This window comes from Planococcus citri, chromosome 1 (assembly GCF_950023065.1).
Source record: "Planococcus citri chromosome 1, ihPlaCitr1.1, whole genome shotgun sequence".
NCBI classification, from domain to species: Eukaryota; Metazoa; Arthropoda; class Insecta; order Hemiptera; family Pseudococcidae; genus Planococcus; species Planococcus citri.
In genome coordinates, this window is record NC_088677.1 from 14,667,776 (window position 1) to 14,693,380 (window position 25,605).

The 25,605-nt window shown below is 32.7% G+C and overlaps 1 protein-coding gene across 1 annotated transcript in view; it reads left to right on the forward strand.

The window, feature by feature from the left end:
• LOC135847977 (uncharacterized) overlaps positions 1 to 25,605 on the forward strand; it is a 746,225-nt gene that overhangs the window by 300,058 nt on the left and 420,562 nt on the right. Inside the window, exon 2 of the mRNA XM_065367729.1 lies at positions 6,760 to 6,774. The gene's annotated coding sequence lies outside the window, so the exon portion shown is untranslated. The remainder of the gene's footprint in view (positions 1 to 6,759; positions 6,775 to 25,605) is intronic.

The window sequence follows — 25,605 nt, forward strand, 5'->3', positions numbered from 1 at the left end:
AAATGTTTCAAAACTGCTCAAAAACAAGATTTTCGTCGAAATATTAGAATTTTCAGCGGAATTTTTACTCGTTTTCGATGAGTCACGAGGATCAATTTTGAATAATTCCATCGCGGTCCATTTTTGCTCGATTATGAGTGGGACAGAAGAGGAGGGAGTGACTTTAGAAATTGAGCCATGCCTTCTTTTGAAAATTCCTAAAATCGTGATTCAGTTTTGGGATCAAAATTATTCAAAAATGGCTCAAAAAAAAGTACATGTAAATCATGAAACTAGAATAGATTTTTAGTACTAGTTCAATCGTTTCGAGTAAATTGAAATGCCGAAATAATGAATTATTCAAAAATGATTTTCCATCTATCAAAATGGTTTGAAATTTAGTGAAAAAGTTCAAATATTGCGACAAAAATGTTTTTTAAGCAGTTTTGAAATATTTTGAGCCAAAAGTTGTATTTAAATTCTCAGGATTTTCGAAAAAGTTTGTGATGCTGCGTATCAAAGTGGGTTAAAATTTCGTCGCAAAATCAAAAATTTCCGTCTGAATTTTGTTGAGCCCTTTTAATGAATTTGAGCGTGAAATTAAGTCAGTCTTTCAAGTCGTCGGAAAACACTCAACTTATAAAAGGCTCTGGCTGAAATTTGTTACATGGTGGTTCACTTGGACACTCCTGTCACTCCAAATATACCATTACCTACTTCAGCTTACTTTTTCGGAGTGATTTAGGTATGTGCAAATGACCCAAAAATGGCACACACAGGCTCAAGTCGGATCCCAAAAAAATTCATATCCATTGCATGGAGGATTTCATTTCACGTCCATAGAACCAAAATTCACAAAAAAAGGCTTACTTAATGGAGTGAAATCGATTTTTAAATTTACAATCCCCTCCTTGAGTTCGAATATTTTGACGAAAATGTTTTTTGAATATTCTTGAAAAATTTTGAGTAAAAAATGGAGTTTTCATTTCCAGGACTTTTGAGGAAAGCGTCATGGAAGCGATCAAAATGAGTTGAAATGACTGAGAATCAAAAATTCTTATTTCTCATTGAAACTTTTTCTGAGAATTTTTGAGGAATTTTGAGCTTAAAATTGAGGTTTGTTTTTTTGAGATTTTAAAAAAAGCATGCTATATAACCTGTTAAAATGAGTTAGAATTTTGACAGAAAATCGAAAATTTTCGCGAAATTTTTCGAAGAATTCACCAAAATGCTTTTTGATCATTTTTGAAGAATTTTTTAGTCCGAAATTGAGTCTTTACTGAAAAAAAAATAACGCAACTTGCCAAAATGTAGTACATTATGTAATCGCTTGATTATTCATTGCGATAGTGCGAATAAGCATTCATTTTCATTCGAATAAACGTGCATGCCAAAGGTGTATGGTTCAATATCGAATAATTCACCAACAGGTAATCCTTCCAGGGCACTTGCTTTAGTGATAGGAGCGTTCTTATCCACACAAAATCCATTCAGTTGAAAAAAAGCATCGTTGCTCTCCCTAGATTGTGAATGTGGTTGATAAATTGAAAATGACTACAAGCACGAACTTTTTTTTTGAACAGTTCTAAAGAATTTGAAGCCTCAAAAGTGGTCATGATATTAGAGATTTTCGAAAAAGTGACATGGAAGGGTCACAATATTGCTGTTTTTTTTTTAATAATTAGGTACCTATGTAATTTTAAATTAGGTAGGTGGAGGTACTTTCGAGTTTGTCTGTATATTTGAAAATATTTTGGTTTACCATCAATTTTTATCGTTTGTCTCTATAACAATGTATTTCGAAAATGTCACACTAATTTTTAATGAGATTTCAATGCATTTTGAATGATGATTTCTACTTACTTTGATACACACCTTATAGTTTTTCTCTTCTGGCATCATTACTTCAACGTATATGTAATTCTATGCTGAACATTTTCAAAAATGTAGAAGAAATTGTAATAGAAAGTTTTGAGTTTTCTCAAAAAATGTAGCATTTTAATAGGACTCATATTACTTTTTCAAAAATCTCAACAATAATGTCAAGTTTCGGCTCAAACTTTTTTAAATGTGCTCAAAAAAATTTTTGATGGAATTTTTGATTTTTTTTTGCTGAAATTTTTATTCAATTTGATTAGTCGTACGACACCTTTTTCGAAAATTTCGCGAATCGTAATGATCCAATTTGGGCTTGGAAGTCTACAAAACTGCTCAAAAAATTTGACAGCGAATTTTTATTTTTTGTCAGAATTCCTAACTCAATTTTTGTAGAGCATGATACATTTTTCCAAAAATTCTGAAAATCGTAAATCAATTTTGGGCTTAAAATGTTTCAAAACTGCTCAAAAACAAATTTTTGCTGGAAGTTTTGATTTTTTGACAAATTTTCGTCGACATTTTTTTGGAAATTTCCAAGTAATTCAGTTTTGAGATTAAAACTACTCGAAAAAGTGCTCAAAAAATAGTGTAAATTATAAAACTTGCATTGGGTTTTTTAGTCCACGTCGATCGTTTTGAGTAAAATGAAGATTTTCCTATCTATCAAAATAGGTAGTTTGTTTTGTGAAAAAATTCAAATACTTGAAGAAAATTTTTTTGAGCAGTTTTTAAACATTTGGAGTTTAAAGTTGTATTAAAATTCTCAGGATTTTCGAAAAAGTTGTAATGTAATATCAAAGTGGATTAAAATTTGGAAAAAAATCGAAAATTTCTGTCTGAAATTTTTTGAGCCCTTTTAATGAATTATGAGCCTAAAATTGAGCCAGTTTTTCTGGTCGTTCTTGTTGTGATAATTTCCAAAAATCAACCAAATGCAGTTTTCCAAAAATGATTTAAAAAAGTGTTGATTGGAATAATTTCTGATTTTCTCACAAAGTTCTAATTCATTTCGATTTGTCAACTTTTTCAAAAATCATCACGATCTAGTTATAACCCGATTTTGAGCTCAAAATCATTCAAAATTTCTCAAAAAACGTTTTCGTCGAATTCTTTGAACTTTTCGAGAAATTTTAGCATATTTTGATAAGTCGCATGACACTTTTTCAAAATTCGGAAAATAACGCAATTTTGGGCTTGGAATTTTAAAAAATTGTTCAACAAGAATTTTTGTTGGAATATTTGATGCTATGGATATTATGAATTTTTTTGTATCCTTGAATTTATAACCCCGTCGTCAACTTTTTTGTGCTGAATTTGATTTTTGGGCTTCACCTCCCCTTATTGTGCCATTACGAAAATCCAAAAAATACGTATTTTCTGATATTTTAGACCAACGTATACTTATAAAGACAACTGAATTTTGTGGGCCACAAAAATGCAAGCTGAATTAGATTTCGAGAGCACGTTTTGGTCCTTGGACTATAAACTAACGTAAACTTGATTTAGTTAATAGGTGAACTAATACCTCAATAAATCTCTAAACAATGTTCCTAGAGTTTTTAAGCTAATACTAATTATTCCATCTTTGAGTTAAATCTCCATTCTATAACCACCTGTTTCAATTCATCCGAAACCTTTTCAGTTTTTTGCAATAGGAACGTCATCACTTTTAAAAAATAGCTTACCCATCAAAATTACCTTTGAAAAATAAATAGATACAGATACCTACTTTTACGATTTCCACACAACGGATTCGCTAAGCTAATAAAAATCTCGACTACGTGTGTGTGAAATTTTAATGCATTTTCGTCACTTATACTTACTTAGGTACTTAAAGTCTAAAACGATACGATATTTTAGCATTTTTCAAGCATCGTTGAGTAGCGAGTAAATATATAAGATCACGGAGCTTCTCACCGTCAACCATTATATACCATTAAGTACCGAAAATGAAACCATTTAAAACGAAAAACTACCAGATGTTAAAATATTTACAAAATACTCCGACAGATAAAGCACAACCGTGCGCTTGTTTAATTATTTAATGAATTAATCCTCATTTCTGGCACGTTTTAATTAAAGAATATCCTCACACCCCTGCGCGCTTCTAACGCTAATAAAAAGAAACTTCCGCACGCTGGTTGCCTTTTTTTCACTCTTGATAATCCTTCCGCTAATAAATACCTATTCTACCCGAAGAAATTTCAGCCAATTTTTCTCTTTGTATGTATTAGGCTAATAATTACGTCAAGTTTTTACATCGCGATGAGAAACTGCGTTCGAATAATAACGTTTGTTTTTCCCTTCACTGCCATGTTTTTAAGAGAGAAATTTTTTCACGATGAGTTGAAATTCTTTTGTTGTACTTCATACTTATACCTCGGCTAAGGATAAATCAAACTATAAGTGGGAATTTTCCAAATTTTTTCGTCAACGATAAAGGATGAAAATTCCTGCTTTGATAAAAACGCAACGTGCTGGGGTATGGGGTACTGTAATGTTTGTAAAGTAGAGAAATTTTTTCGTTAGTTTCGCGATTCTTCAGACTATAGTTTAATTGTCTCGATATCAATATAAGGAAAGATGAATTTGAAAAATGGTGGAAAAAACACGACGAGTTGAGCATGAAAATTGCTCAAGCGTGATAACGTTTCGAATTCCGTTGAATATAATTTACCGTTAGAGTAGAAATTTTCCAACGTTTACAAAGTGAAATTCAATTAAAGATGGTCTACAAGGTATATCTTCTACTTGCAACAGAACGATAATAAATAGCGAGGAGAAGATAATTGGATATTTTTGAAACGAAACCCTTGGTGGATTTTATTTATTCTATGCTCGTATTTTAAAATAGGTAAATTTGGTGGATCGATGAAAGTTATACTGGGTTTCGTTTTAAAGGGGGTTAAAATCAGAATTTTTCTATCAAATGATAACAGGAAATGTAATGTTTACGAGAAGAGTACTTACTTTGTTTGAAGAGAGCGCAGGTGTGTTATCTTTACTTAATTCTTTATATTTTTCATGTGTGACTGTTTTCATTGTTCTTCAGCACTTTCACTACATGTAGAGCCCCTGTTTATTTGGGTTGTGGTATGGTAGGTTGATCATATTTGTTCATTATTTCGTTCTTGTCCACAGGTACTTATAATATCTGTACATATTCATTTCTCGATTTTGGAGAATGTTTGAAAATTAAATTCTGCATAATTTTGGGCGAAATTTGAATTTTTAAAAATTCGCATTAAATCCAAAAATGAATTTTAGTTCCTGAAATTTTGGCTGGTGGTATTTTTTGTAGTCCTCTTTTGATTCTCTTTCGTCCTGTTCAAAAATTGTCGTGTCAGTTGGGATACTTCCCTTGTCAGTGTCACACTGTTTAGTACTTGTGACACAGTCTCAGCAGCAAAAATGGCCAATATTTTGACCCTAGAGTATCTAGTTTGGGTACTGAATGTCATATTTTGACACTGGTGACACTTTTTTGTGAAACCAGTGGTTATCCATAGCTATTCGAATATTAGATTTTGACATTTTCCTCTAAGTATGTTTTTGACAGTACTGGTGGTATGTATTTTCTGTCTTACTTTCAAAAAAATCGAAACGAAAAAGAAAACTTGCCGTGATTTAAAATTGGTTCATGGAGTAATTAATTTTCATTTGGAAATATGTTACAAGTAAGATTTAGGTAAAAAAATAAAAATAAAAAATGAAAAATATAGAAAAACAATACAAAATAAACTTGAAGAACTGCTATCCATCTAGCTGCAGCATTTCTTCAACACTGTAGAACGCATATCTCTGTAACCAATTTTTAAGTTTATTTTTGAAATGTTTCTTTGACGGTATATTTTTTAAATCCTGGGGTATTTTATTATAAATTTTTGAGGCCCTAAAATCAACGTTGTTTTGCATGATTTTTGTTCTTAAATTTTCACCAATTGCCAAATTTTTAAATCGTGTTTCATAGGAGTGGGAAGGTACCTTTAGGTTAATTATTCCATTCTTTATCATAATACACAGTTGAAGTATGTACTCACATGGAGCTGGCAGTATGTTATTATCAATGAAGACAGATTTACAGGATTCTCTTGGATGTTTTTGAAACATTATTCTTAAAACCCTTTTTTGTATTAGAAGTACACATTGGAGTTGACTGTGATTACCGTAATTTAATTTTCTAATTATTGAAGTTTTTAAAAAAATCAGTGTTATTTGAATTCTTGTTGATTAAATTCAGTTTTCAATTTATCTGAAAAGTTCTCAAAAATGTTTTTGGTAGGCAGGTATTAGCTTTTTATATATTTGTGCCTTGAAATTTTCTTCTTCTTCAATTAAGTAAGAAAAAAACTGCTTTGAAAATCTTGGTCACAACTTACATTACACAGTTCACTAAGGAAAGCTTACCTTTTGCTCTTTCAAGTGTAGGTAGTTTTTGTCTTGAGATCCAGCTACTCGGATTTGGAATTCTGAATTTGTATATTTTATTATTTATGTACTTACCTACTTTTTTGTTGCATGAAAAGTAGAAACATTGTTATAGGTTCTAGTGAATGACCAATACCTATATACTCCATACTGATAATAATTTTGGGAAAATATTTTGAAGTTTTCAAACTTCGTTGCCCTCAACAACGTTCATTGAAGAAAAATCAATTTAAAAATTGAGATATTGAAAAAAAACTATCAAGAAATTTGATAAGTTACTTACTTTTTAAGAAAAAACTAGGCACATGATATTAACAATGTATTTACAATATGTACCCTGGCATAAAATAATTAATTATTCTACCTACATGAAATTAAAACCAATGTTTGAAAATAACTTGATACAGTGTTCAACTTAACACTCCAATGCTCTAATGGTTAATAATGAGTTTTTGTTTGTTTGTTTTGTTTTAGGGATGGAAGAACAAGGTAAGAACAAGAACAAAAGAATCTTATCTTATAAACAACCAGTATAAGTGCAAGAATGATTTGCATGAGAGAACTGATCAAATGATGGTGTTTGAAAAATTCAAGAAATACAGACATCAGGTAGATATATAAATTCTGATTCATTCTTCCTCCGCTTTGATAAGCCATATCTGGCTAATGGCCATCGTATATCATTGTATGTACACCTTGCAGTCTAAAATTGGGTGTGCAAACTTTGTACAATGTACATATTTGTTCAATTTGCATAGTATTAGTCTACTCCTGAATTGATGAATATAAGTTTTTCATTGGCATATTTGTTGAGTATTTGCACCATAAAGCCCCTCTTTTTTTTAGTGAAGTCATCCACTTACTTTTATCAGTAGAAGCCTTGTGTTTTGAAATGATGGGTTTAGCAATTGCTTCAGTGCTCTGTTGATGTACAAATTAGTTACATTTTTCCAAATTTTAACTTCAAATGGTGGGGTTCTCAATTAGGTACCTCAACTGTTGTTGGAAGTGTTTTGTCATTGGGGTGAGTTGAGTGTTACATGCAAGTAGGTAGTAACATTGGATGTGTACAATACATGAAAATTCTTGCGTCTCTAATGATGTTTGAATTTATGACTTGAGATCTGATGTTCAAAGTCATAACTCTTCCACTGCAGGACTATCTATAGGTAGTTTTGCAAAGTCAGTTTTCTGATTATTAGTATTGGTATTTAGAGCATTTTCTTTCTATTGTATTGATGTTTTCCCTTGCATCCTTCCATACACCCTTGGCATGAAAAGAAAATCTGTTTTTATTTGAAAACAAATTCAAAACCACAACAGAATACATACATTGGAACCAAAGACATGTAAAATGAAACTGGATCGCAAAAATTGTTATACCATGATGAATTGATGAAGTAGGGGTAGGTGTTGTACCCTCAAATCACCACTGGGTAGCACTTTGACAGATATAAACCTCTAGGTGCTAGAGCAGGTGTTATGACTTACCCTGGTGCACCTTACATATTATTGACAAATAGCTGACCGTCAAAGGTAGGCTCCTAGCTCTAACTCCAACATTTCATGACAACAACTTATTACGTGATTTTTTCAAAAAGTGGCTTAAATTTGTGCGAAAAAATGAGTACAGTTTGTGGAATCTATAATATTAAACCTCATTTTCTGAGAATTGGAAATCATTATAGCTGTGATGTTTTTGACCCTAGTACTCTGATGACATTGAGAAGCAGTTGCTCTACCACTATGCTACCAAATCACTGGAATGACTTTAAGACGTTGTAATTCTCGTTTGGATGTGAGGTTGTAAATTTTTTGTAACACTAATACTTACTGGGTTCCAAAAAATCTTCATAATGCAGAAATTTGTGAATCAAATTTTTGCATTTGAATTACAATTACTTTTTTATCCAAACTCCCAAGAATAAATTATCGATTCATTTTATATTTACATGAGAAAAAATTACAAAATAGGTAATAAAAATATACATCACTGCATATATGGGTTTATAAAAGTGAACTTGCAAAGTTTGAAGGAAACATAAAAACAATTTGATAAAATTAAACATTGAAACATACGTATTTCTAAAGACAAAGATCGTGTTGAAACAAGGTTTTTGTAAAAAAAAGATCAAAGATTCAAATGGCCGGTTAGTTGCTATCCACCAATCCAAAACGTTGCGTTTACTTGCTAATCCTGTATTAAATTTCTTATCTGTAACCAAATTATTTTTTTTAAATATCAATAAACCAACTGAGAATCCATAATTCTGGCGTTTTAAGCTATGACTCTTCCACTTTTAAAAGTTTGTAATTTTCTAGTATGATTTTATGCTTGATATTTTGATAATTATGATTTAGCTGTATTGTTAAGCTTTCTGCACTTGTAGTCTTGTGGAGAACACCCAGTGAATGAAGTTTTCAACAACGGACCTTCCATAAGCGGTGCTTTCCATTGTTCAGTTTATATTCTGTATAGAAATAAAATTAACAAATTACTTACTATGACATTTCTCGACTATTCAATGAGAAATGATAAATTGCTGTAATTGCATCTCTGTTAGTGAATTTGGAAGGGAGATGAAATTTTGAGGGAAATGGAGGTTATTGTAAAGTCCGAGAAGGTCAACGTGAAAACTACAAATGGTGCAAATTTTCAACCTTTTCCAATCTGTAGGTCCATTGAAGTACTTTTTGTAGAATTGGTAAAAATCAATGTTGCCACATTCTAAGCATCAAAACTTGACCAAAAAAGTTGAATCATGATATTTCTCCATCTAGTCAATGCTCAAGAATTGAAAAAATTACCACCACATACAAGGTACTCTTCATTCAGAATAAATATTATTTTTCAGTATTTCCAACCAAATTACCTTACTTCTCGGCTATTTTTGTAATTGTTTTGGGGTTAAGGTGAAGTTGAAAAATAACCAATTTTAGGACATCTCACATAATATACAAATTTCAGCTATTCGGGGGGGGGTCAGCTTGGTTTTCATGGGAGGGGGCTAAAATCGCCACGAGAGGCTTTTTTACTCAAAAAGGACCTTCTAGAGATGATGGAACTCAAAATTTTGAAATTTCAAAAATTTTTCTCTGAATTAGGATTTTTTCAAATTTTTGAAAATTGAGGGGCCTACCGCAGCCCGAATTTTTCGAAAATGGAAAAAATAAAAAATAGGGAATTATTTTTTCATCCGAGGTCACCACTATAGGGGGTAGGAGCCGAAAAAATCGCACATTTTTTTTGCCATGTAGTTAAGGACCACCCTAGTACAACATGAAAATTCTTGCGTCTCTGGTGATGTTTGAATTACAAGAGGGTTTTGCAAAGTCAGTTTGCATGAAGTGTTCATTTTCTTGTATTGATGTTTTCTATAGCATACATCTTTCCCTATACCCCTAGCATGAAAATACAGTTTTCTCAATTTTTGCATGCTACATATAATGAGTATTTTATTTTTCTGTTTTTGATTTTTGCAACTATGATTTCTTGTTCTTCATTGATTATTGCTACAATGATTCTATTGATCACAAAGTCCTCCATAAGATCCTCAGTGGCCTTTGGTAAAACTATCTTTCAAAGGCTGTGATTTTCATTTCAAAATTCACTGTTAATACTTAGTTGGCAGTGATTTACAGGAAATTTGATATGCTGAATTCATCATATTGGATAATACTTCAAATTTAGACTTTCAACATTAAGTATGTACTTCCCCTAGGAACACTAATTTGGGTCTCTAAATGAGTATTGAAAGCAGGATTGCCTTTCAGGTTTTCATTTTCTTTCTTTATAGTAGGTAGTTCTTTCATTTGCCGTTCAAGTGACTCTGCATATTTGTTACAAGTACATAGATGAAATATCTCCTACTGTGGTCAGGTTGTTCATTGTTTGGCATGTCTTCGAATCATTTTGATTCCGCGTCATTGGGTAAATAAATATTCTTCTGACTGACTGAATTTGTAATTTTGCAAGTCCAGTTTTCTACAATGCCCATGCTATGTACTTATTTCTGAAAGAGTTGAGAAAAGGCAAATTCCAAAAATTCTGAATACATACATATGTGAGGGCGCATATCAACAAATAGCTGATTCATGGGAGGGCACCTAGCTGTAGTTCTGACATTTCATGACAACCTATTGGGTATGTAATTTTTTAAAAAAGTGGCTTAAATATGAGTACAAAAATGTGTACAGTTTGTGGGATCTATGCAACTTCATTTCAGAGAATTAGAAGTCATTATAGCTGTGATGTTTTCAATCTCAGAACTCTGGCATTAAGAAGCCTTTGCTTTACCACTATATTTCAATTCAAAACTTGTTACTGTTTCTGTTTCCGCTGGAGTGATTTTGATCTTTTGTCTTTTGAATATGAGGCTATACAGATTTTTCATATTATGTTTTCTTCTATGATTGGTCAAAATAATTGACGAGTTTAATTTTGGCTGCAGCCTACTATTTATATTTTTATCAAACTTGATACGTACATGTAACTAACTAATTTCATACAATTAAAGATTGAAACAAATTTCTGAAGAAAAAAATTTTATTTAAAAGAAAAAAAAATGAAAAAACCGTCGAATTTTCAACAGAAGGATTCAAATGGCCGCTTAGGTGCAAATTCCTTATTTGTTACTACTTTCTTTCAAATTTAAATAAATCACCTGAGAATCCATAACTCCAGCATTTGAAGCAGTGACTCTATCAGCAGTGTTCAGTTCATTTTCTGTACCAGTTGCCCCCCCCCCCAACATTACGCAGCCCATGACTTCACCGACTATTTGCGGACTGTCTTGTGTTGGAACTAGCAGGGGCACGCTTGATTTTTTTCCATGTGTTCTCACAGCAGCTTATTGCTGGACCATGAGAAGAAGGTATATACTCCACCAGGTTGGAGAAAGACTTATATTTAAACTTGTAATTCAATTTTCAATCTTTGAGGAGAGCTCCCCACTCAAGTGTATGTTTTTAGATAGGTATTCTCCAGGCTTTTTCAACCTTCAAAAAAATGTTTTCATTCAGTTCATAATATCATAAATGTATAATGCAGGTCATTACCTAGTGGTGTTTTACCTCATGTTAAGTACACACTGTATTTGGCTTGTTTTTGAATGTCTGTAGCGAGCGAAAACAGAAGAGACTTTTTGCAGCCCGGTACTGGCATGTAAAAAGTCCAGATGGGCCGCAAAAACTCTGAGGTTTATCTAGTATGTGCTGCGTAATACCGCTTTTCACGTGTAGAAATGAAATTAACAAATTACTTACTATAACATTTCTCGACTACTCAATGAGAAATATTGGATGGTGTTAACGATCTAATATCTTGGTGAATTCAGATAAGGTCATTTTAAGGTCCATGCAGATCAACATGAAAGCTACAAGTGATACAAATTTGCATTTTTTTCCAATTTGTGGGCCTATTGAAGCACTTTTTGGTGATCTTTTATGAGGAGATCTTGAGAAAATCAATGTTGCCACATTTCAAGCACCAAAACCTGACCAAAAAAGTTGAAAATGGTATTTCTCCATATTTTCAATGTTCAAGAATTTTAAAATAATTATCATCAAGTACAACATACTCCTAATGCAGAATTTTTAATTGTGGATGCATGGCAACTGGGAAATATTATTTTACAACTTTTCTGACTAAGTTTTTGTGTTTAAATATATGGTACCTAATTCAGATTCTAATACAAGTATGGAAATAGATTATGCTCTTAAGATATTCTTGTACAACAGTGCATCCCATTGGTTGCCGCACTGCGTGACGTCACCAACCTGCCAACTTTTGATGTCGTCACGTGGTGGGGCAACCAATGGGATTCAACGTTGTACAAGAATATCTTAAGAGCATATCTATTTCAATACTTGTATGTACATATTAAAGAGCTTTAAAATCTCCAAAAAACGTTTTTATCGACTCACATAATCACATTCTCACAAACTGGCAAACATTCGAAATTTGCATAATTTGTAGTTTTTGAATAAACCCTGCTTAAACTCTACAATATGTATGTATATCTATTTTTCTCAAAACTTTGAGCACCCTTAGCCTATCTCATCTAAAAATGAACTTTGAGAGCTACGGTTTGCGGCATTCGTCATCTGTCTTCTAGGTTTATTCATATAAAAAAACATCAAATAATCACCTACCTCAAGAGCAAAAAGCCCTGAGATATGATATGAATCATAAAACATGATTTGTCCTCGACTTGTTTTCTTTGAAAATGGCCAAAATATTTCTAAATCAATTCAAGTATTTGATCTATTTTTGAGAAGTCTCCTTCAAATTTATTCCAGTGGGATGCAATGTTGTACAAGAATATATTAAGAGCATAATCAATTTCCCTTACTTTTTAGGATATTTGTTGGAGATCAGAGTTACCATATTTTTAAACACCAAATCTCATTCTAAAAATTAAAATTTTTAAGTAAAATAAATTATTATAAATTAATTAAATCCTAAAAAAATAAATTAACCAATTAATTTGTTAATATCAAAAAAGATAAAATCAATTCACCGTGTCCTGTTCTTATTATTTATTATATTGGATCTACTATTCCTTGTCTATTCTGTTCCTAAAAATTCAAAGAAAACGAGCAGAAAACAACTCCTCATTTATATTCCGAAAAAATAAACAAGGTGAAGGTTGCCAAAATACACCACTCCATTAAAAACAGCATCGCTCTATCACGACTGGAAAAAACATCACGTTCATTTTCGCGGTTTTTTTGCCCCTCTTTTTTTTACGAGCACGAAAAAAAGCAGCTAAATCCGAAGTGAAAGTATAAAATTAAAATGAATAAACGATACATCGACACGAAGTAAAACGCGATTAAATTTACGCGGCTGGCTGACTGAAAGAAAAAAAAGTTGTTGGAATTTTTTTCGCGTAAATGTACGACGCGTTATATTTATGGAAATTCAGTTAGGTAACCTTTTAAAGGTGGGAAAAAAATGTCACACGATTCGACGACGACGCGACGTGGTATGGTGTAAAAGAAATTAAATCGTATAACCTGCGTTATAAAAATCACATACACTCGAGGGGAATCTACTCTCGAGCTCGACGTATTACTCATATATACCTACTGTGTGAGGGTAGGTATATATTTTTTTATCGCATTAAAAATTCAATAGAGTTGGAAGCTTTTTATGGCGTAATAAGGCAATAAAAGGCAAAGGCAGACGGCAGATTACATCAAAGTCGAGACTTTTAAAGTGTACATGGCGTATCGCATCGTTCGCTTGCCAATGAAAAGCACTGAAAGTTTGACTGGTGCGAGTGGTAAAGGTCGCGCGTCGGTTGGTGATAAGACATGCTAAACTTTCTAGACTGTAGAAGAAGAAATACGCTCGCTGGTGTGTATTAAATTCAGACGATGTTTAGACTGCGAAGGCTGGTATAGAGGTTTCGCAGCTCCATATTAATTTATTATCGAGGCGTGCTCCGAGTTATATAGGCGGTAAATGGCTTTTAGTGTACAAAAAAGGCCCCAGAATTGGATCAAGAAAGGAAGCTCGATCGAGGTACTTACCTACTCAATTTGTTAGGTGTATTATATAATCTCATATATATATATTGGACTCGCGAGAACGAGCAAAATACACGCTTAAAGATGCCGTCGAGGAGTATTTCGTGTAGTGTGTGACGTCTTTTGGTATGGTATGGATGATGAGGGGGTTCCAGTGAGTGAGGGGATATATGTGTGGAATTTGAGCGAGAAAAAGTGGCAAACAAGACGTAAACAATACGCGTTAAATGGTTTACTGGCGCGTGAACGTGCAGAATACTCGGATAGTTGCCTGGCAGCGTGATAATTAAGATGATAGGCTACGATAAAGTTTTCCCAAATGAAGTTATTGTAGAAAATACTCGCGGAAAGTGAACGCGAAACGTGTTCTTTATTTGGTAAATATTTGATAATACGTTCGTCGTCTCTTTTAGATCCGTTATTTGAATGTGTTGTCTGGAAATGCTCCTTTTAACCCTGCGAGCCAATGACGATGAAAAAGTCTTTTTGCTCGACTTTATGGATTATTGAAATGCTAAAAATGTTGCAGTTTTATATTCGGATTCCAAGTGGATTTGAAGAAGGATCATGCAAAAATTATGTTGCAATCAGGGAATAGCTGATGGCTTGCTTTTTTTGTTATTGGAGTTTCGGAATCTATTGTTATCTTAGATATCATTCGATCCCTCGAATAAAGCCGAATGTTTTACTTTGGCCGAATCCGAAGGCAGAAGTGCTCGTATTGTACCCTTATTTGCATTACGACTTTTGTACTTTAAAGGCGGATTAAAAGGTGCTGAAGATGTGTTGTCCTTGATACGTACCTACCTATGGTAATTTTCTAACATTAATAATAGATTAAGTTAATTTCGCTGGTTGTGATTCTAGTATTCTCATACGAGGGAATACTCTTCTAAATGACTGGTGGTGAGATATGCGAGTGAAGTAAAATTTATGCATACAGGGTGTTCGGAAAATATGCGATGTTTATTTTCGAAGAATTTAAATTCATCTTATCCACACGTGACGAGGAGAATATAATTATTTTCCTCCGGGATGTGCGTATTTTGGACGAACGAATAGACTTTACTAAGGGACGACGTATTGAACTCACATTTTCCGATTCGAATCGAAAAAACATAGGTATGTATTTTCAACCCTTCAACCAAAATTATTGGAGGTAGCTGAAGTTGATTTTAGAAATTTTAACGAATTTTTGAGAATTGAATTAGCTAAATTTAAAGGATGATTTTCAAATTTTTTCATGAAATTGTGTGCTTATTAAATTTGAGCACAGTGAATAACTTCTTGAATAATTCCTTCAATTCAACTCCCACGCATCAACTTTATAGTTTTAGGCCAACCTGGAGCTTCCAGCGATTATTAAATTTACTCCAGAAATTTTAAATCACACTGGAACTGCCAAAAATGAACTTTGATACCTATAACTTTGGTCGGTGCTTATTGCAGCTCTTTCGTCATTCTAAAGGGATTGACACTCGCTGGGGATTCCAGAAAGGTTGAATTGCAATTGTTTTCGAGTCAAGTGATGGTTTAGGCATACAAGACCACCTCTGGTTGAAAACAAAGCTGGTTTGTAAACAATTTCTTGAATATTGAATTTTCACTTTTTTTAGACTTTACAAAATTGGCGAATAATTCACTGAATTTTCACTCTTAGAATTTTTGTGGCAATCGCCTAAAACGATTGAGGAAATGAACGGGCGTTGAAGTTGATTTTTGACCTTCTCAGAGCGATCTACAATTTCTGGAGAGGATTAAAAAATCGCTGGAGTCCAGAGTGGCCCAAAACTAGCATCTAGTTGTTGATGTATGGAAGTAGAAAAGAAGGAATTTTCCATATTGGTTTATTTGGCTGAAATACGTTTATTTCATAAAAAATTTTGAAAATCGTTATTGAAACAGCTCGATCTTTTAAATTGCCAAAAATCCAAAAATGAACTGAACTACCTGAAATTTTGTTTACACGAGTTTTAAGATAAGTAAGTATATATTTTTTTACTCGTATTTGCGCTTAGCTTGGTTTCGTTCGATTTGGAGACTTGCTCAACATTCGAACTGCAAGGGTAAAGATAAGCTGTACCAAAACTGACTTTTTTAAAAAACGGTGCATGATATGTTCAAAAAAGTCGTGGATTTCGGTGAATTTTGAAATTCATTTTTAAAAATATGTTTTACATTGTAAGCTACTTATACTTCTACATGCTTCTAATAGAATAAACTTTGCTCTCTTTAATGAAGCAAATCCTCTAATCCTCCATTATTTAGTTTAAAAAAATATGAATTTTTAATCATTTCAAAACATTGAAGCTTGAAAACATTGAAAAATTCACAGCTTTTTTATCTAAGTGAATGAAATGTTTTTTTAGGTCTATGTGAATGTACCAACTGCAGTAGAAAAATTCTGCAAGTGGAGAAAGGGTTGCAAAAATATCCTTAGGTATTTTGTGAGATGGTTGTGTAGGTATTTTGAAATGAAGAAAATTTTAACACTGATGAATTTTCATGAAGTCGAGAAATAGGTATCACGGAAGAAATTTCAATTAGAATATCGATTTTTTTTCTTTTTATTATTCTATACTTATTAAGCAGCGTGAATTGGTCGTTTTGCTTGGCAAAAACCTGCATTCAACTCATTTTCATTAAATTTCTTGCTTAATATGAGGACAACAGGGAATTAAAGGAAAACTCCAAAATTCACCACCAGCATAAATTTCAGCCATTGAAATTCATTTCTTGATTTTTGGCGGTTAATTTAAAAGTTTCAAATTGGCCTATTTCCCAAAGAAATCAAAATGAATGTGCTCAATAGCCTGAAACTTGGTTATTAATACTTATCATATTTTCGACCTTTCAAGTCGATTGGTAATGGTTTTAAACTGTTTGGAAGCCTCCAGCTGAATTTAGAATGTTTAGTTTTTGAAAATTGCTCAAAAATGGGATCAAAATAGAACTTCAGCTACTAAAATCTCAGATTTGCAATTCGGTAGGTCGTGTATAAACCAAGTTTCAACCTTTTCATTCGCTCGTTTGCAATCTGTGAATTTTTCTTTTGAAAAAAATTACCACTGGAGAAAATTTTGTATTTTTAATTGACACAATACGAACGGATTTTGAAAACGTGAGTCAATATAATACATCAAAACGATCTCAAAACGATGAATTCGAGTTTATGGATGCTGAATTTTATTTTGAAAATTGAAGCATTCTAAGATCCGCTGGAGGCTCTAGATGTAGAACGGCTCAAATTCATCACCAGTCGACTCAAGAGATCAAAAATAATGTATACCTACTTGAAAACAATTTCATGTGGAATGGGTCTAATTTGAAATTTCCAACATTCGCCAAAAATTGAGAAATGAATTTCAACAGCTCAAACTTGCGCTGGTGGTGCAGGTGTACTTCTAGATCTTATTTCGATCTGCTTTTGTCTGGTCGAATTTTTCGATTGCGATACCTTTCGTGTTATGGTGTTGGTATTATAATTTTAGAATTCAACGAAGACAAATTCAAGGATTCGATAATTGACCCAAAATCCGGGTAGCGTGTGAAAAAAAAAAGATACACTGACTATGAGTCATCACTTACTTTAAAAATCGAAGTTTCCATTTACTACCAGCTAACTTAGTATAGGGAGTTGCATTTTCTTGTCGATAATTTTTCGAATTTCTTTTTCCTTTGATTTTTGTTAGTTCCACCTAGGAAAAATTTGACCCCAAAAAATTCTCCAAAAAAGAATTAAGACCCCCGCCCTTCGGCCTCCACCCACACGCAAATTCTCGAGCAAAAAAAAATCTGTAGGTACTTTTGAACTTTATCATCGTACACATAACTTACAAGTTGTTCAAGAATTTCAGTAATAAAAGTAATGATATAATGCGAAAAACCCGCCCTTTTTTCATTGAACTCTCCATGTTCTTCCTTAAAAGTCAATATCATAAATGGATTTTGAGACAGCTTTCTTATAAAATTCTCAACATGTTGAAAAAAATACCTAGTAAAAAAATCTTTTGAACTTGATCATTGTATACATAACTTACAGCAGATTGTTCAAGAATTTCGGTAATAAAAGTAATGATATAATGTGGAGAACCGCCCTTTTTCCATTAAATTCTCCGAGTTCTTCCTTAAAAGTCAATATCATAAATGGATTTTGATATATCTTTCTCATAAAATTTTCAATACACTGAAAAAAATTGTAAAAAAATTTGGGCGGACATAGATTCAAGGTTCAAAATTACCTGACCAAGTTTCTTCAAAATCTCTGTGTCCGCCCAAATTTTTTTACAATTTTTTTCAGTGTATTGAAAATTTTATGAGAAAGATATATCAAAATCCATTTATGATATTGACTTTCAAGGAAGAACTCGGAGAATTTAATGGAAAAAGGGCGGTTCTCCACATTATATCATTACTTTTATTACCGAAATTCTTGAACAATCTGCTGTAAGTTATGTATACAATGATCAAGTTCAAAAGATTTTTTTACTAGGTATTTTTTTCAACATGTTGAGAATTTTATAAGAAAGCTGTCTCAAAATCCATTTATGATATTGACTTTTAAGGAAGAACATGGAGAGTTCAATGAAAAAAGGGCGGTTTTTTCGCATTATATCATTACTTTTATTACTGAAATTCTTGAACAACTTGTAAGTTATGTGTACGATGATAAAGTTCAAAAGTACCTACAGATTTTTTTTTGCTCGAGAATTTGCGTGTGGGTGGAGGCCGGAGGGCGGGGGTCTTAATTCTTTTTTGGAGAATTTTTTGGGGGATATCAGTGGTTTTTATTACGTAGTATGTTCACAAAACGTTTCAGAAAAATTAAAAATATGAAAATTTTACAGTTCTATTAATAGCTATTATTGACAGTAGAGGTAAGACAAATCACTCAAATGGGATATTTGGAAAAATCCGCCACATTTGTTGTCATGAATTGTAAAGCGCTCTCACGCATAGGTACATTTTGTATGTAGCTTCTTCTTTTTATTTCTTATAACTAAATGCAGAAATGTTTCTTGTTATTTTTTGTGGGAAAATAATGCATTTTGGTGAAAATGTAATTACGACATTTTTTGTAGAAAATGAAATCCTCTAATCATTGGTACAAAAAGAATTCCATTTTCTTGGAGTAATGAAGATTTTTTTGAGTATTTTCATTCGTGAATTTCCGGTTTGAATGTTGAGAAAAATTTCCCAACGTTATTTGTTGCTAAATTAGGTAAACTATGAATAAAAAACCAAATTAAAGAGAATGAATTCCGAACAGTTTGGTTTTGTAAAACACTCATGTGCTCGCTGAAAATTTCAAATAATTTTGATCTGAATAGGTACTCAATAATATCGTTATTACTTATTACAGCAAGAAAATGGAAAAAAATTTATACCAATCCCCGATCGATAAAGGATTTTATTATCAATAAAATAATGTTATCACTAAATCATCAAAACGCAATATTTTCTCACAAAAAATGAAAAGAAACATTTTCACAATTTTCACATAAGAACTCATGAAAAAGCTACAAAACGTACTCGTATGCACGAGCGCGCTCTACAGTCCTTGGAAATTTCCCTATGTTTTGGGTTCTGGCTTCAGTTTTTTTGACGTTTTGAAAACTCTTTCAATCTTTTTTTTTGATTGAAAATGAAAATGGATGCCCTTTCAACATTTTCTGTTCTTGAACTTTTTTTAAAATCCACAATGAAAGCATTTTCTGCTTTTAAATACTCGTTGCTGTTGTTTTTTTCATTTTTACTGTCACAACACAATTGTTCAAAATTTCATTTCCCTAGAAGACATAAAAAAAGGAACTGTAGACTGAAAGTTCATGTTTCTTATTTTCATTTCTGAAGTATCAGATTTTTAAGAAAATATTTAAAATGGGAATTGAAAAAATGTCATATTTGTAATTTGTACTTTCAATGTGTTCCATTTCCACGTGGATTTAAAAAAAACGATGAAAAACAGAAAAGATTGAAAATGCATCTAACTTATTTTCATTTTCAATAGAAAAAAATAATATAAAATAAAAACCAGAAACAATTCGAAAAAGTTCAAAGCTTTAATATAGTAAGTCACCAGAGTATTTTTAAAGTTTTGAAAACTCTTTCAATTTTTTTTCCCCGATTGAAAATGAAAATGGATTCCCTTTCAACATTTCCTGTTCTTGATCGTTTTTTGAAATCCACAATGAAAGCATTTTCTGCTTTTAAAATGCAATGGCTACTATACGTTCCGAACAAGTGAACAAAATGACTCTCTTCTACAGCAGAATGTTCCCACACAAATAGCTGGTCTGTGAATTTTATTATTGCTTCAAAAAAAAAACAATGAAATTTCAGAACGTACGTTTCTTTGGAATACCAAAAACTCACATGACTTTAAAGCAAGAATGACCTCAAATTGGTGTTCTTTATGTGAAAAGAAAAGATACGAGTACGTCTTAGAAACAATATTCGTACCGAGCATATTATTTGGAGAAGAGATATAATTTTTTTTTAAACTCCCAAAAAATTTGTAAACTTTAAGAGCGTTTTTCTCGAAAAGTACATTTCGGACACGAGGTACCTTTCCAAAAATCAGATGATAGTAACAAAATTTTATTTTAAAAATTATTACAAGAAAATTGGTTTAAAAAAAAATTTTTAAAAAGTTGCTGCGGATGGGATTCGAACCGGAGACCTTTCGCATGGTGATCCAATGTATGTATAATGCAGGCAGCCATGCGGCTGCTTTGTAGATCAAGTCACTTTGACACGCTACAACTGCGCTAAACGGCAACATCGGCATAGGAATACGTATGTCATTCAAATTTAACGACCTTCAACGTTGAAAACATTTTTCCAAACTTGACTAAAACTGAAAAACTTTAATCAAAGCTACAGAGCTTATTCCAAAAGGAAATATGTTGAAATTTAGAATATGGTTTCTTCAAACATGAGAAGAATTTCCTTTCCGATTCGCATTTTGAAAGGAGTTGCCGTTTTTTTGTTTTTTACATTTGAAAATGGGTGAAATCTCAAAATTAACTCAACTTTGAAAGCTCATGGAACTTTCAGTTGATGTTCAAATTCGCTCAAATGTTGCATATAAGTTTTTTCAAACTCAAAGAATACATTTTTAAAATAAAATTCAATCGGTTTTGAAAAATGAACGATATTTTAAACTATTAAAACTTACCTAATACTAGAAAACTTTAATCAAAGCTACAGAGCTTATTTGGAATGCAAATACGTTGAAATTTTGAATATGGGTTCTTCAAACATGAGAATAATTTCCTTTCCTATTCGTATTTTGAAATTTGTTGCCTTTTTTCTGTATTATACATTTTAAAATAGGCGCAATCTCAAAATTATTGTAACTTTGAAAGCTCACAGAGCTTCAAGTTTGTGTTCAAATTTGCTCAAATTTGGTATATGAGTATTTTCAAACTCAAAAAATACATTTATGAAATAAAATTTGTTTTTTTCAAAATTTTGAGGCCCCAAATGGGGGGGTGAAGGGTCAAATTTCAAAATTTTCACAATTTGACTTCACTAGTCCGTAATGGTTGATGAACAGAACCCAATTCCCAAATTTCGCAAAAATCCGATCAGCCGTTTTTTCTGTATAGTGTTTGAAGATGGCGAAGAATTTTACAAAAATGATGAAATATGGCCAAATTGTAAGTTCGCGAATTTTCATCGTAGAAACTTCGTTATGGTCTCAAAAGAAAGCGCTTGAAAAATTAGAAAGAATGGTACTTTCAATTTTTCAATTTGACAAACGATTTCTTAGTAAAATGAGTTGGCGGCATGCGCTTCTTCAAAGGTGAGTTTCTTTCAGAATATCAGTGTCACTCTCTCGTGTTCGTTTTGCGTTGTGTTCGTCGGTCCGTTTCGTTTTCGTGTTTCTCTTGGTGGGGGAGGGCGGGGTGGGGCACGAGTGTGCCCCTGGATGTCTTGAAACTAAAATGTGTACCTATTCATTCCCTTTTTTGATCACTTTGAAAGCTCACAAGCAATTTAAAAAAAGTTATGATATGATTAGATTGAAATGAGATGAAATGTTGTGAAATATTTCAGTTTCCCCCCAAAAAATAATAATTGAACTTTTGTTTCTTCTTTATTTGATTGATCACTTTTCGATGCAGGTGCCATTCACTCACCCTCGTGATCAAGATGCACGAGTGATTTAAATGTTGGACACACGTCAACTTTTTCTGGGGCATCAAATTCACTCAGAATCAATTCCAATTAGTTTTAAGGGAGAAATGATTCCGAGGTAGAAGAAGGTTCCGGTGACTTCTAGCAAAACTAGTCAATTTTCTTTATTGTTGTTGGTTTATTTTTAAATAAAGTTTTGAACTTGCCAAACATTCATTATTTCAAAAAAAAAAAAATTACTTGCTTGATTTTGGGAAGGTATCAGGTAGCCTACGTCATCACTTGCCTGCATAAGTATAGCATAATTATAAAATCCAGTTAGTGATTCAGGAAATTTTCGGATAAAAACGTTGATTTAAAAAAAATACGGAGTACTAAGTATAGGTATCATCTACCTACAAAAAAATTACAGCATAATTTATTGAGTAGGTATTTAGATGTATTTTTCTTCTTCAAACTCTTAAAGATGTTGGTATTCATGAAAAAAAGTCTCTAAAATTTTCAGCCCACCTCTTCACAAAATCAGGTCATGTTGGGAACCCCCCCTCCCATTCTCAAAAAAAAATTGAGGATGCAAATCATATTTTTTTTCTTGAATCATAAAATCACCATTGAGAAATGGAAAATCTTCAAAAATTTCCAATCTACTTCGTGCAATTCCAATCTTTATTTCCTCGTTCAATTTTTTCTTTCCCATGTTTGCATTTGACTTCAGAAAATTTGGGATTTTTCCGCTAATGGACGAGTTTGCCAGCTGTTTTGAAGTGAATACAATGCACAGTTCATCGCCTTGATGATGATGAACTTTTGATGCGTTCATAATATTACACTTCTCAAAGTCTTATAAAGAAAAACATACTATTTTTGTCACTTTTTGTTTTTTGATATCTCTTTTGGTAATATTTTATGCCCTTTTTCTGTCAATCTTGATACTGGATCAACTTTTATGGCACCACAATTCTTCTGACTACTTTCTATTTTAAAATTTAAACTGACGAATATGAATTTCCAATAAATTAGACATATTTTTTGTTTGTTCACCATAAGAAATATGTACCTACTTGAGTAATGAAAAATTGACCTATCGATTTTGGAATCCCACCGGCGATACCAAGATGGAGCTCATTGAGAGTATAAAAATTTACGAATTTATGATTAGCCATTTTCGTAGAGAAATTGGTGTTTTGGAAAAGCAAAGGGACAAAATGATACTTTAGTGCAAGTTGTCATTTACTTTCACTTCATTGATAGCTTTACAATATGTAAGAGAACCACTTCAACTGACACATCTCAATTTGAAGAAAACGTTACCTATTTACATGAATAGGTATCTTTAGTTTTTTAAGATTAATTTTCTCCTTCAGTACTCCAACAAAAGCCAAAACTTTCTTGCAATCAGCGCCAATTACCTGAGAATACTGCTTCCATACATTCTCGGAGAGCTTGGAGTCCAAACATGAAATCTGAAGTAAAAACAGTCCAAGTATAAGAGCGCTAAAATGAGAGGGGAAAAGAGAAGTGTTGCCTAAACATCGAATATAAACAAACACCCCCCCCCTCCATAACACTAGTTTGTTTTCAAAAACTAATTTCAAACTGGAATACAAAATCAAACGCACAAAGATTAATAAAAAGATAAAATGTGATTAAAAAGAGTAAAAAACAATTGAAAATACACTACAAACAAATGAACAATTAATTGAATTACTTTACTTATCTAAGCAAAACCAAACCTAAGCTACACATCTTAATTTCAAACTTTTTTTCAGGTACCTACACTCTTAGTGAGCATTATCAGCTAAATTTTTACTAAATTTCACGTAACTTAATACTTACAACTTAATTATTCCTTTACTAACAAGATCGCATACATATTGGTACATATTTAATGTCAATGTGCTTCCTACGATTGTAGTTTCCTTTTTACTCGGCTATTCTGAGACACTGAGACAGGTTTGATTATGACCTAGAACCACAGCAGGATTTTTCACTGGAACATTCAAGTCGCTTAGCAGATTTCAAATCCATACATATTGTGCTTCATAGATCAGTGAGGGCGATATATTCGGATTCTGCAGTTGACAATGCTACAATTGACTGCTTTCTTGTTTTACTTATACTGGATTACTTTGCCAAATACTCGAATAACATAACCAGTATAGTTGAATTTTGATCTGGTTCACTCTTATGTGAGGTTGATGGCAAAGATGACAAGGACAATGTACCACCAACTGCTCTATAGCCTGGCTTTTCACACTTGAAACAGGTCAACATTACAGCAGCTGGTTTTCTCTCTTCTTTCTTCTTCTTATCATCAAACTGTATCTGAAATCGTACATCTTTGGAAGTCAAGGCAGACAGCAGGTCAGCCAGTTTAATTTTTGTATTCAGGGGTGTTGTGGACACAATGGAACTAAATCTTTTCTGCAAAACTATATTGGAAGTTCATAACGTCTGTCTGTAATTCATCGAAGTCCTCTTCTTTAGGACCATACATCATTTCAATCTTGTCAAGCATTTCTGAGTTTGTTTTACAATGGATAAGATGTCTCACAATAGTAAGGTGCACCGGGGGAAGTCAGAACGTTTTTTCACAATTTCAACTTTGATCAGCTGTTACTCTCGTACTAATGAACCAATATGGCTGAAATTTGGTATGTAGGTTCCCATAAGGGTTCTTAACCTATGGTAAAAATTTCAGCGCGATTGTCGCAGTAGCTTTCGCACAATCGAATAAAATGTAACTTGTTCTGACTTACCCCACTTTGGGGTAAGTCAGAAAATCTACAAAATTAATTGGTATTATTAGGATTCGACCCTGATCGATGCGCAATATGTCGAATAACATGTTTTCGAGGTCGTAGAATCCAAATCTGGAGTTATTTTTTTTGTAGGAGTGGGGGGTGAGGCGTGGGGAGGGGGCAATTCCAAATTTTTCGTACATAATTGTGTAATATGTCGATTGATATGTTTTCAAGGTCGTAGAATCCGAATCTGCAGTTATTTTTTTTGTAGGAGTGAGGAGTGAGGCGTGGGGAGAGGGAAAATTTCGAATTTTTCCTACATTATTGTGTAATATGTCGAATAATATGTTTTCGAAATCGTAGAATCCGAATTTGGAGTAATTTTTTTTGTAGGAGTGGGGGGTGAGGCGTGGGGAAAGGGAAAATTTCAAATTTCTCCTACATTATCGTGTTATATGTCGAATAATATATTTTCTAGATCGTAGAATTCGAATCTGGAGTTATTTTTTTTGTAGGAGAGGGAAGTGAGGCGTGGGGAGAGGTAATATATCAAATTTTTCCTACACTATCGTGTAATATGTTGAATAATATGTTCTCGAGGTCGTAGAATTCGAATCTGGAGATATTTTTTTTGTAGGGGTGGGAGATGAGTCAAGGGGAGAGAGAGTAAATTACAAATTTTGCCTATATTAATGTGTAATATGTCGATTGATATGTTTTTGAGGTCGTATAATTCGAATCTGGGGTTATTTTTTCGCAGGGGTATGAGGCGAGGCAAGAGGAGAGGAGAAATTTCAAATTTTGCCTATAATATTGTGTAACATGTTGATTGATATGTGTTCAAGGTCGCAGAATTCGAATCTTGAGCTAGTTTTTAGGGTCGAGTGCTATTCAA